Source organism: Pimephales promelas, chromosome 1, assembly GCF_988280905.1.
Source record: "Pimephales promelas chromosome 1, fPimPro1.hap1.1, whole genome shotgun sequence".
NCBI classification, from domain to species: domain Eukaryota; kingdom Metazoa; phylum Chordata; class Actinopteri; order Cypriniformes; family Leuciscidae; genus Pimephales; species Pimephales promelas.
The window spans coordinates 53,981,830-53,991,768 of NC_142769.1; the positions used below are offsets into that span (position 1 = coordinate 53,981,830).

General features: G+C 40.0%; 1 long non-coding RNA gene across 2 annotated transcripts; it reads left to right on the plus strand.

Annotated features, from left to right (window-relative positions):
• Positions 1 to 1,804: 1,804 nt before the first annotated feature.
• On the plus strand, positions 1,805 to 3,910 carry LOC148998572 (uncharacterized). 2 transcript variants are annotated; one of them, XR_016168776.1, is made up of 6 exons: positions 1,805 to 2,102; positions 2,165 to 2,339; positions 2,438 to 2,484; positions 2,581 to 2,797; positions 2,860 to 3,043; positions 3,171 to 3,910. It is a non-coding gene; the product is annotated as an uncharacterized LOC148998572 (long non-coding RNA). The 2 variants fall into 2 exon arrangements; XR_016168777.1 differs by having other exon boundaries at positions 1,808 to 2,102; positions 2,860 to 2,969.
• Positions 3,911 to 9,939: the final 6,029 nt, after the last annotated feature.

Below are 9,939 nucleotides of genomic sequence, written 5' to 3' on the forward strand. Positions count from 1 at the left end.
GCTGAGGTTCTGAAGTTCTACAGGAGCCTGTTCGAGACGGTATGCAACACATCGCCTGAAGCAACGATCATCGTGTCTGGACCGCTTCCCATGTACAGACAAGGACAGGAAAGGTTCAGTAGATTATTTGCGCACACCTAATAAATAGTAAGTCAAAGTCCAAATCACAGTCTTTGTTGTCCAAACTTAATTGATATGTTTAGTGTCGAACATTATATTGAAACTGTGTCTATTCCTCGTTTAGTGACGCCTGTGGAGAGACGACTCTGCCTGTGAAGAGACGACTCTGCCTGTGGAGAGACGACTCTGCCTGTGAGCTGCTGGATTGGCGGTCCGTGCTTGAAACTTCACACGCCGATGCTCACAAGTCAGTGGTTAGTTACTCTTTGACTGACTTCGTCTACTCCATGCGTTTCTCTGCCCAGAAGGACGCGATCATCTCTGGCTTCATTCAGTCCGGCACAGACAACACCATGGATCAAACACAGCGGAAGACACGAGCCAGGACCAGAGCTAGAACCTCTCTGGTCTTCGAGATCTCGACCCGAAACGCTTCTCCCCTCTTCGCGAGTCGAAAAGCGATGACGCCGTGATAAGCGGCACGTCCATGATCCGTCATGTCCGTGCTACCTCAGGTAAGGATAAGGTGTGCACTCACTGCTTTCCTGGTGCTCGTGTTCTTGATGTTGCTGCACAGGTTCCCGAGATCCTGAACGGTGATGAGCACGTCTGAGCTGTTGTGTTGAACGTGGGAGCGAACGACATCAGGCTGAGGTTCTGAAGGACTACAGGAGCCTAATCGAGACGGTACGCAACACATCGCCTGAAGTAACGAGCCTTGCACATCTAACCCTTTCTGTGTCTTCTTTAATAGTTTCTAGATTCTTTTTTAAAGATAAATCAATTAGAAGACGACTAATGAAACTTAGTCGAAAAAAAAATACATTTCTAATCCTTAAGCATATCCACGCACATGCTATTTAGCAGGCGCTGAACTGTTCAATTACTGGCCAGAATTGAACAGTTAAAGCCCCATGTTGGGCGCCATGTTTTACAGAGTGTGTGCTTTAATCTTAACACCTTTTAACCTTATTATTTATTATCCTCAGGTTAGGTCTAGTAAGTCAAATCTGCCCTAAATCATAAGCATTCGAATGGTATTTACAATTGTTCAGATGACTTCTCTGTGGTCAGTTCTTGCTTAAGGTTTATTAACAACACTGCTAGACGCTTACTTGTAATTAGCATTAGTTATTTATTAATGTAAATATTCTAGAAATAAAAGTTAGGGTCAAACTTAAATTCTTTATGCTGCAAAACTCTGGAATCGACTCCTGTGTAAGGGAAATCTTAATGGACCTCAGCTATGCTAATTATTTCCCATCTGTTTTCTGCTGTTATCTCGGGACGCTTGTCTCGAGAAAAATGATGTTCGTCAACTCCAGTTTGTCGGAGCTGCTGTACTGCACGTGGGAGTGAACAACATCAGGCTGAGGTTCTGAAGAAGTTCTACAGGAGCCTGATCGAGACTGTATGCAACACATCGCCTGAAGCAACGATCATCGTGTCTGGACCGCTTCCCATGTACAGACAAGGACAGGAAAGGTTCAGTAGATTATTTGCGCACACCTAATAAATAGTAAGTCAAAGTCCAAATCACAGTCTTTGTTGTCCAAACTTAATTGATATGTTTAGTGTCGAACATTATATTGAAACTGTGTCTATTCCTCGTTTAGTGACGCCTGTGGAGAGACGACTCTGCCTGTGAGCTGCTGGTTTGGAGGTCCGCGCTTGAAACATCACACGCTGATGCTCACAAGTCAGTGTTTGGTTACTCTTTGACTTTGACTTCGTCTACTTCATGCGTTTCTCTGCCCAGGAGGACGCGATCATCTCTGGCTTCATTCAGTCCGGCACCGACACAACACCATGGATCACACAGCGGAAGACATGAGCCAGCACCAGAGCTAGAACCTCTCCGCCACCCTTCCCGGTCTTCGAGATCTCGAACCGGAAACGCTTCTCCCCTCTTCGCGAGTCAGAACGCGACGACGCCGTGATAATCGGCACGTCCATGGTCCATCATGACCGTGCTACCTCAGGTAAGGATAACGTGCGCACTCACTGCTTTCTTGGTGCTCATGTTCTTGATGTTGCTGCACAGGTTCCCGAGATCCTGAATGGTGATGAGCGCGTCAGAGCTGTTGTGCTGAACGTGGGAGCGAACAACATCAGGCTGAGGTTCTGAAGGACTACAGGAGCCTGGTCGAGACGGTACGCAACACATTGCCTGAAGCAACGATCATGTCTGGACTGCTTCCCATTTACAGACATGACTAGTAAGTCAAAGTCCAAATCACAGTTTTTCTTGTCCAAACTTAATTGATATGATTAGTGTGGAACATTTATATTGAAACTGTGTCTATTCCTCGTTTAGTGACGCCTGTGGAGAGACGACTCTGCCTGTGAGCTGCTGCATCTGCGGTCAGTGCTTGAAACATCACAAGCTGATGTTCACAAGTCAGTGGTTAGTTACTCTTTGACTCTGACTTTGTCCACTCCATGCGTTTCTCTGCCCAGGAGGACGTGATCATCTCTGGCTTCATTCACTTCGACACAACACCATGGATCATACAGCGGAAGACACGAGCCAGGACCAGAGCTAGAACCTCTCTGCCGCCCCTCCTGGTCTTCGAGATCTCGACCCGGAACCGCTTCTCCCCTCTTCGCGAGTCGGAACGCGATGACGCTGTGATCATCGGCACGTCCATGATCCGTCATTTCCGTGCTACCTCAGGTAAGGATAAGGTGCGCACTCACTGCTTTCCTGGTGCTCATGTTCTTGATATTGCTGCACAGGTTCCTGAGATCCTGAACAGTGATGAGCGCGTCGGAGCTGTTTTGCTGAACGTGGGAGCGAACGACATCAGGCTGAGGTTCTGAAGGACTACAGGAGCCTGGTCGAGACGGTACGCAACACATCGCCTGACGCAACGATCATTGTGTCTGAACCGCTTCCCTCTTACAGACAAGGATGGGAAAGGTTCAGTAGATTATTTGCACTAATTGAATTATTAATGTCATTGTGTAATGAACAGAAATTGCTCTTTGTAAATAATTGGAATCTGTTCTGGGAGAGACCTAGGCTCTATTATGCTTTACCTCAGCAGAATCGGAGCGGCTGTTATGTCGGACATCTCCAAGACGTTACACACCTAATGACTAGTAAGTCAAAGTCGCTCCTTTGAAAGCAATGTTTCTCCTGGTTCCATCTCTTGGACTGATGTCTCTGCCTGTAAGGCTATCTTTTGCCATCCTAATATACGAGAATCACCCCATGTATATGGTTGTATAAAAGTCATGCTGGATTTTTCCTGGGCTTTTGCTGCCATAGCTTAGCCTCTTTGGAATAGACTTATTAGACTTTCAATCACCCTTCAACTTATTTCTTATGTGCACATCTAACCCGTTTTTGGTGTTAAATAATCTTTTCTAGATTAGTATCTTTTTTCGACTAAGTTTGTCTAGTCGTCTTCTATTTGGTGATGTATCTTTTTTTTCCAAAAAAAGAAAATAAATTTTTAATCCTTATGCATATCCACGCACATGCTATTTAGAAGGCACTTAACTGTTCAATTACTGGCCAGAATTGAACAGTTAAAGCCCCACGTTGGGTGCCATGTTTTACGGTGTGTGTGTGCGCCTTAATTTTAACACCTTTAACATTAATATTTTTTATCTTCAGGTTAGGTCGACTAAGTCAAATCTGCCCTAAATCATAAGCATTCGAATGGTACTTACAATTTGTTCAGATGACTTCTCTGTGGTCAGTTCTTGCTTAAGGATTATTAACGACACTGTTCGACAATTGCTTGTAATTAACATTAGTTATTTATTAATATAAATATTCCAGAAATAAAAGTTTGGCTCAAACTTAAATTCTTTACGCTCAAACTCTGGAATATCCTTCCTGATATGGTTTGACGCTCTGACTCGCTGTAAAGTTTAAAACCAGACTAAAGACGCATCTCTTTAGACAAGCATTCACATACTGCTTACCTTTTATTCTGCTGTTGAATCAGATCGAATGCTTTTAACACTTTAAAACTTGAAGAGTCTGTAGGTTACTTGCATAGGTTGCGTAGTATTTACAGTCATTACTTTTCCTGTGTGTATTGCGTGAATGATGGGTGGTTGGGCAGATATTGTGTTATTGCGGTAGGTGGTATGCCATACGGAACTGTTGCCAATGAAACGCATTACCGCGACAGTGGGGCTCGACAGCCTTAGTCAAACGGGTTGGCGCGTATGGTTGGGTTGTGGAGAGTTTGTGAGTGTTTTTTAACATCTACTCCTGTGTAATGGAAATCATTATGAACATCAGCTATGCTAATAATTTCCCATCTGTTTTCTGCCGTTATCTCGGGACGCTTGTCCCGAGAAAAATGGCGTTCGTCAGCTCCAGTTTGTATCCAGCCTCTCATGGAGACTTCAGATGCCCCAACACCTGCAATGAGAAGACTAAATGCCTGTGAAGAGACGACTCAACACCTGTGAAAGATGACTCGATGCCTGTGGAGAGACGACTCAATGCTGGCGATATGTTATGCCCTTAATATTACATGATTATCCAAATGTAATTTTCCATGTACTTTTCTGTAATGCACTTTCTGTAAAGCTGCTTTGAAACAAGTATTGTGAAAGGACTATACAAACAAACTTGAATTCACTTGCAGGGCCAACAGACTTGACTTGTGTGGATCCTGACTTGTGTTTGGATCCTGACATATGTGTTTGACTTGTGTGGATCTTGACTTGTGGGTCTTGACTTGTGTTTGACTTGTGTGGATCTTGACTTGTGGGTTTTGACTTGAGTGGATCTTGACTTGTGTTGATCTTGACTTGTGGGTCTTGACTTGTGTTTGACTTGAGTGGATCTTGACTTGTGGGTCTTGACTTGTTTGACTTCAACCATTGGAATTGGGTGGGTGGGTCTTGTGTTTGAGGAGGTGAAGGGTTGAAACCAACCCTGGACAACTCAGTCTAAGACCAAAAGTCAATCAACTGCAGGTGCAAATCAAAGTTACTTAAGCTACAATATATAGGGGTGTGTCCCACTCACAAAGACTTTCTTTTTTCAGTTTTTTGTTTTTATTTATATTATACTAAATGTAATTTTTGTATTTATGGTTTTGCCTCTTGTTCCATTTAAGATCAAGTTTGTCCGTCCTTTTTTTTAATCCCTTTCTAATTTGACCCTTTTGTCTGTCTTTGCATTTATGGTATATTTTGGTTTTTATTTTTATTCTTTTCTATCTTTCACTGTTTTCTAACATTTTCTGTCTGCTTTTTATGCCATTTTTGCCTTTCTTATATTGTAAAGCTTTGTATTGAAGTTGTAAACTTACTTTGTTGCATTTTGTTACACTTGATTTTGTTTGTTTTATTTTAATTTCTTTGTTTTTTTTTTACTTGGGTTATGGTCCATATTTGTTTCCTTGTTCTGTTTTTTTAAAGCCTTTTGTTAACCTTTGTTTCTACTCTTGTATGATTTTATTTGTGCCCATATGCAACTTTGTGTAATTTGAAACACCCCATTTGTGAATCCTAACCTTTATTGGCATTTTTAAAATTACTTTAAGTTTTTGTGAGGTTTATAATCTGTTTTGGTTTATTTTGTGTTCCATTATCCTGTGTTGGCCGGTCCCTTCAGATGATGTCCTTCACATTCAGCCTCTCATTGATGCTGCTGCTCCTCCTCCCCCCTCCTCTACCCGTGTCATCTAGTTAATGCGGCCTGTGTTTGTTGACTACTTTCAGCCCTTTGGTTCATCCTTCATTTTACCCTTTACACCTTGAGTCCACCTTTGTGCCAAGCCCCAGACTTATGGCGGAGCTGGTAATCTGAGGCCCAAGACAGGTCGACAGAGTGAAAGTTAGGTTGATGCTCTATCAGGTCCTCCATGGGCAGTTATTGCCCTGCAGTGCAGTGGTCTTGTCTCTGCCCAGGTCCCCATCTCTAATGGCTCCATCTGAGTTGGTTGTCCACCGAGTTGTAACTGGCACATTCACCAAAGGTCCCCCCTATCCTTTTATTGACTGTGTTTTGGCTCTACATCCCATCCTAAATCAGCTTTGTCCACTTGACTTATTTTTGCTACTTTGTATTGTTTAACCTTGTTTTTTGTATTTCAGCACATTTTAGGTTTTTTATTTTAGGATTTTTTATGCCCTCTATATTTCAATCAGTCTGTCTTTTTTTCCTTTTGTACAGTATTTTATTTACTAACTTCTATTTAAACTTTGTTCTGTGCCCTTTATGGTCTTGTCTAAGCTATTCTAAGACAGAACAAAATAAAGTTGTCAAGCATAAAAGCTGCATGTCTCAGATTATTCTTCCTATTGCCCTTTAGTGTTTGTATTTCTGCTGTTTGCCTTTTATGCCTCTGCCAGTTAAGTCCCTTTTTTGTGCCCTGTTGTAGTGATGGTTTTTACATATTTGTTCCTTGTGGTGTTAGATTAAATTTGTAATACCCTTTATGCCTTAATGCTCCTTAATTTTTGTCTCTGGACTTATGTCCTTATCATGGTCTCAATGGCACTTTTTGTATTTGTGCATTTTTCCCTTTTTTTGTATTTTGATCTCTTGCCTTTGCATTTGAACCATCACTGCTCTTGTCTTTGCATTTTCCCTTAGCCTATTTTAGTTTTATTGGCTTTTTATGAGTGAATGTTTTCTATATATCTTTAATTTATGCTCCTTGCCTTGTAAGCCATTGTGCTGTTTTATGGCCCAGTCCCATTGACCATTTTTGTGCCCATTCCTATTTTTCTGGAACAGTTGTATTTTGTATTTAAATGTACTTTATAAAAGGTTTGCCTTTACTGTTTGTGTGTTTTGTAAATGTATGTGCCTGTTTATATTCTGACTGCCTTCTGTATGTTAGCATTAGTGGCTGTCTTACTACACCCTTTTTCTGCTTTGATTCATCTCTATGTTCTTGTGCTGATTTTTATTTGTGCCTGATGCTGCTATTTCATTCAGCCTGTTTGAATTTTGTTCTCCCTGATGGGATGGTTGAGTTTTCTGGGTACTTGATTTATTTTCATGAACTTCTGGAAAACTGGAGATCTTTCTTTTCAAGTGTTCAGCTGCTGGACTTGGGTGGGTGGGACTTGTGTTGTACTTCAGTGGGTGGGTCTTGTCCAAGATTGATTTTTCACCCTGCACCTCATGAGTATCAACTTCAGGTGCAAATCAAAGTCACTTAAGCTACAATATATAGGGATGCCTCCCACGCAATATATAGGGATGCCTCCCGTGCAGACACTTTTTTTTCTTAAGTGTTTTAGTTACATTGTACTAATTTTGTATTTATCTTAATTAAAAAAGGGACAGACAAACTATGGTTTCTCCTCTTGTTCCATTTGAATTTCTATTTTATGACCCTTTTGTCTGTCTTTGCATTTATTTTATATTTAGATCTTTATTTTAAAGCATTGTTTTTATTGTTAATAAATATCTTTTAACTTGTTTCTTACGTTATCTGTTACCTTTTATGCCATTGTTTGCCCCTTCTTATATTGTAAAGCTTTGTATGAAAGTTGTAAACTTGTCTTGTATTTTGTAACACTTTGTTTTGTTTTTCATTTTAGTTTTTAAACATTTTCAAAATGACTGTAAAGTACTTGTCGGGTTATAATCTTTTTTTTTTTATAACCCGTTATCCTGTGTTGGCCGGTCCCTCCAGCTGTTTAAACAGTCCAGTCTGATGTCCTTCTCACTCAGCATGAAGCCTCTCATTGATGCTCCTCCTGCCTCCTCTACCCATGTTATCTATTTAATGGGGCCTGTGTCTGCTGGCTCCTTGCAGCCTTTTGCCTCATCCTTTATTGCACCTTGGGTCAACCTTTGTATTCCAGATTACCAGCTCCGCCTAGGTGTTGATCCTCTGTCTTTGTGCCAAGCCCCAGACTTAACTTTCACTCTGTCGACCTATCCTTCCACCATGGGCAGTTATCCCTCAAGCTGTATCGGGGGTCTTGCCTTATTCCTTCAACCTCTGTGGTTCTGCCTCTGCCCTGCAGTGCAGTGGTTTGTCTTGGGTCTTCAGCTCTGCCTAAATCCTCATCTCTAATGGCTCCATCTCATTTTGTTGTCCCCCGGGTTTTGCTTGGTCCATTTACCAAAGGTCCACCTATCCTTTTATTGACTGTGCTACGGCCCTATGTCCTGGTGACCTTGTTGGGGCTTCCTGCCATGTTCTGCCTCCCTATTCCCTCCATTATCTCCTCTGTGGTGGTTCCCTCTGTCAGCACCTCCCTTGGTCACAGCTCTCTCAAGCTCCATATCAAAATGTCGATCATCCTCTGTCTCTTATTTAATACTGTTTCAATTTCTTTTGATTTCTTCTAGTACTGTTGTATAATTCTGTTTCCTTTGTAAGTTTAGTTGTAACTAAATGCTCCTTTTTTATTTTTATGCTGTTGATTGACTTAAATCAAAAGCATAAATACAAAATAAAATATAAAATAAACGCATTGACTTTTAATGTATTTTTTATTTTGGTGGGAAAGTTACTTTTTGGAAAGTTACTTTTTGAAAAGTTACTTTTTGGAAAGTTACTTTTTGGAAAGTTACTTTTTGGAAAGTTACTTTTTGGAAAGTTACTTTTTGGAAAGTTACTTTTTGGAAAGTTACTTTTTGGAAAGTTACTTTTTGGAAAGTTACTTTTTGGAAAGTTACTTTTTGGAAAGTTACTTTTTGGAAAGTTACTTTTTGGAAAGTTACTTTTTGGAAAGTTACTTTTTGGAAAGTTACTTTTTGGAAAGTTACTTTTTGAAAAGTTACTTTTTGAAAAGTTACTTTTTGAAAAGTTACTTTTTGAAAAGTTACTTTTTGAAAAGTTACTTTTTGAAAAGTTACTTTTTGAAAAGTTACTTTTTGAAAAGTTACTTTTTGAAAAGTTACTTTTTGAAAAGTTACTTTTTGAAAAGTTACTTTTTGAAAAGTTACTTTTTGAAAAGTTACTTTTTGAAAAGTTACTTTTTGAAAAGTTACTTTTTGAAAAGTTACTTTTTGAAAAGTTACTTTTTGAAAAGTTACTTTTGGCCTCAGATTACCAGCTCCACCATAAGTCTGGGGCTTGGCACAAAGACAGGTTGACAGAATGAAAGTTAGGTTGATGCTCTATCAGGTCCTCCATGGGCAGTTATTGCCCTGCAGTGCAGTGGTCTTGTCTCTGCCCAGGTCCCCATCTCTAATGGCTCCATCTGAGTTGGTTGTCCACCGAGTTGTAACTGGCTCATTCACCAAAGGTCCCCCCTATCCTTTTATCGATTTTGTTTTGGCTCTACATCCTCCTTTGCCTTATTGTTCATAATACTTTCAACTTTTTTGTGGTTTCACTTTGTACAGTTTTGTATTCCTGTTTAAGTTTACTTTTAACATCATTAACATCTATACAAAAGTGTCAAAGGAGCATGATTTTGTATTTATGCTGTTGATTGACTCGTATTAATGTCACACATGAAATTCAATTGACAACTTTTTGCTCTGCCATGCTTAACCGCTTTAATGCTTTTTATTTAAAAGCAGCTTTGTCCACTTGACTTATTTTTGCTACTTTGTATTGTTTAACCTTGTTTTTCTATTTTATTTTTTTTCAGTTCATTTTAGGTTTTTTTAATTTTTTTTTCAGTTCATTTTAGGTTTTTTTTAAAGGATATTTTTTATGCCCTCTATATTTCAACCGGTCTGTCTTTTTCGCTTTTGTACAGTATTTTATTTATTAACTTCTATTTAAACTTTTTGTTCTGTGCCCTTTATGGTGTTGTCTAACCTATTCTAAGACAGAACAAAATAAAGTTCTCAAGCATAAAAGCTGCACGTCTCAGATTATTCTTCCTTTGCATTCCTATATTCCCCTTTAGTGTTTG